The sequence below is a fragment of the Chrysochloris asiatica genome, unplaced genomic scaffold (assembly GCF_000296735.1).
Source record: "Chrysochloris asiatica unplaced genomic scaffold, ChrAsi1.0 scaffold00152, whole genome shotgun sequence".
NCBI lineage: Eukaryota > Metazoa > Chordata > Mammalia > Afrosoricida > Chrysochloridae > Chrysochloris > Chrysochloris asiatica.
This window is the reverse complement of record NW_006408670.1, coordinates 3,228,641-3,232,447: the sequence shown is the minus strand read 5'-3', so window position 1 is coordinate 3,232,447 and position 3,807 is coordinate 3,228,641.

Here is a 3,807-nt window from a genome sequence, read left to right as displayed (position 1 = left end):
TCTTGTGCAGCACATTTGCCTAATGCAATATGTCGTTCGATTTCTTGACTTCCGTGAGTGTTGATAGTTGATCCAAGTTGAAGTCCTTAAAAACTTCAATCTTTCTCCATTGATAAAAATGCAGTTTATTGATCCAGTGGTGAGGATTTTTGTTTTCTTTACACTGAGATGTAATCCATGCCGAAGGTTGTGGTCTTTGATCTTCATCAGTAAATGTTTTAAGTCCTCTTCACTTTCAGCAAGCAAGGTTGTATCATATGCATATCGCAGGTTGTTAATGAGTCTTCCTCCAATCCTGATGCCATGTTTTTCTTCTTTAACCCGCCTGCCAGGAGCCAGCCCCGGCAAATTTATTCCAAGGGTTTTTTTTCCTAAGGGGGATGCGGACATCAGCGATAAGAATCACACGGAGTCAATACATCATAATGAATTCAAAAATCTTCTTATTACATGCTTTATTCTTCTCTCATTCTTTACTGCCCTGCTCATTCTTTATTCCCCTGCTCTCCTGCTCATCTCTTCTGCTTCTTTTCTCCCTTCCCCTGCTCCTGCTTTCATTCTCTCCTCTCCTGCTCATCTCTTCTGCTTCTTTTCTCCCTCCCTCTGCTACTGCTTTCCCTCTCTATTCTTCTTCTTACATGCTTTATTATCCTTCCACTTATTCCTTCTTCTTCTCCTTCATTCTCCTTCTCCCCTCCTTCTACATTACTATCTACACTCCTTCTTCTTCGGTACATTACTCTTTTCACTCGTTTTCCTTCTACATTACTTCTTACACTACTCCTTCTTACCTCCTCCTACATTTCTCCTTATTCTATTTCCTTCTCTACATTACTCCTTCTTTACCTACCTTCTTCCTCTTACTTCCTCCATTCTTTTCTGTCTCCTCCTTATCTCATATTCCTTCTTCTCTTTCCCTCTCTTAAAACCCCCTTATATACCATTACAAAAAACATTGTTTCATAGCAATCAATGACATCAAAATACAGTCAAGTCTGGGGCACATTCTTCATGATTTACAACAGGAATGGGAAGTTACATCAACACATACGAGAGACATCCTGGCGCCTTGAAACCTTTTAGTTAAACATTTGTTCCTACATAAATCTATTCTTTTCTCTGAGAAGCAAGTTAACCTTCACATATGTTTCTTAACCTTTAGCTATTGAGTCTTGTTAATTTTAGTTGTTAGGTGCAATTAACTCTCCATTAACTTCTTCCATACACTATCTGTTTATAGCTTACAAAAACATCACTTATCAGGGAAACTGAGGCTATGAAAAACAACTTCTCTATATTACTGATCATTAATTTAAGAACGTCTAAGTCAGACTTTTTATTTAGTATCTGTATATACCCATAGCCTTTATCTATAGTCTAATTGTTTTTAGGAATTCTTGTACCCACAGCCCTTATTTATGGCCTAGTTGCTTTTAGGGATTCTTTATTGCCTTAAACTAAGGCTACAAGGAAGAATGTTTACAATCACTAAGCCTAAGCTGGTAGTAATTCAATTGACAAATCCTGTCTCCTAGTAGTCTTAAGAACATTGTTAATATAAGTATTAAAACTACCTAAGATTACAAGTAGAATAAAATGTAACTAATATATGGCTTCTAACTTTTAACAAAAATATACTAAAGTGTGGGAGAGTCAAAATCCAAAGTAAAGGGACACTAATAAAATCATGAATAAATCAGAAAATGATTCAAAAGGAAAAAAATAACTAGGGGCCTGCACATAAAAATATTTTTTTCTCTTGTAGCTTTGCTATCCAAGGAAATACTTAATTGTTGCTCTGCAAAAACAATGAATTCTTCATGCACAGGTTTCCCCGTGTCTCATTTATTTACTTTAATTCTTCGATTAATATGTCTCAATTTATTCATTTTAATTCCTTAATTAATTATGGCTTCTGCCACCCAGCTTCTCAGATTATTTACTAAGAATACAGGTTGAATAGTATGATGAAAGAATACAACCCTGTCGTACACCTTTCTTAATTTTAAACCATTCAGTGTTCCCATGTTCTGTTTGAACAACTGATTCTTATTCCAGGTACAGATTCCTCATGAGCACAATTAAGTGTTCCAGAGTACTCATACTTCACAATGTTGTCCATAGCTTCTCATGATCCTCACAAGCAAAAGCCTTTGCATAGTCAATAAAGCACAGGTAAACATCTTTCTGATATTCTCTGCTTTCAGCCAAGATCCATCAGACATCAGCAATTCCATGGCCTCTTCTGAATCCGGCTTGAACTTCTGGAAGTTCTCTGTCAATGTATGCTTGTAGCCGTTTCTGTATTACCTTTAGTAAAACTTTACTCGCATGGGATATCAAAGAGATTGTCCGATGATTTCCACATTCCATTGGGTCACCTCTCTTTGGAATGAGAAGAAATATGGATCTCTTCCAATCAGTCGGCCAGATAGTCATCTTCCAAATTTCTTGGCATAGATGAGTGAGTGCCTCCTGTGCCACCTCACTTTCTTGAAAGATTTCAGTTTTTATTCCATCAATTCCTGGTGCCTTGTTCTTTGCCAATTCCTTCAATGCACCTTGGACTTCCTCCTTCAGTATCATTGGCTCTTGATTATATGCTACCTCTTGAAACGATTGAACATGAACCATTTCTTTTTGGTACAGTGACTCTGTATTCCTTCCATCTTTCTTGATGCTTTCTGCATTATTCAATAATTTGCCCAGAGAATCTCTCAATAACGAAAGTCCAGGCTTGATTTTTTTCCTCAGTTCCCCCAGCTTGAGAAATGCTGAGTGTGTTCTTCCTGTTGGGTTTTCTGATTCCAGAGAGTTGCACATTTTGTGATAATATTTGGCCTTATCTTCTTGAGCTAATCTTTGAAATTTTCTGTTTAGCTCTTGGACCTCCTCATTTCTTCCATTTGCTTTGGCATCTCTACACTGGAGAGTAAGTTTCAGTGTCTCTTCTGACATCCGTTTTGACCTTTTCCTTCTTTCTTGTATTCTCAATGACTTTTTGCTTTCTTCATGTATGATGTACTTGATGTCATCTCACAACTCTTCTGGTCTTCGGTCTTTATTGTTTAATGTATCAAATCTGTTCTTCAGATAATGGCTAAATTCAGGTGGGATATTTAGGCTCTCGTGAACTTGTTTTCATTTTCTTCCACTTCAGTTTGAATTTGCATATCAGTAACTGATGGTCTGTTCCACAGTCTGCCCCTGGCCTTGTTTTCGCTGATGATATGGAGTTTTTCCATCGTATCTTTCTGTAGATGTAGTCAATTTGATTTCTATGTATTCCATCTGGTGAAGTCCATGTGTATAGTCATATCTTATGCTGTCTAAAGAAGGTACTTGAAATGAACGAATCATTGGCTTTGCAGAATTCTATTATGCATTCTCCAGCATCATTTCTATCACTACGGCCATATTTTCCAACTACTGATCCTTCATCTTTGCTCCCAACCTTTGCATTCCAATCACCAGTAATGATCAATACATCTTGATTGCAAGTTTGATCAATTTCAGATTGAAGAAGTTGGTAGAATTCTTCCATTTCATCCTCACTGGCTTTAGTGGTTGGTGCATAAATTTGAATAATAGTGGTGTTAACTGGATTTCCCTGTAGGCACATGGATATTATCTTATCACAGACAGTGTTGTACCTCATGACTGATCTGGATATGTTCTTTCTGACAATGAATGCAACACCACTCCTGTTCACATGGCATAGTAAACCATGTGTTCATCAGATTCAAAATGGCCAATACCAGTCCATTTCATCTCACTGATGCCTAAGATATTGATGTTTATATGTTC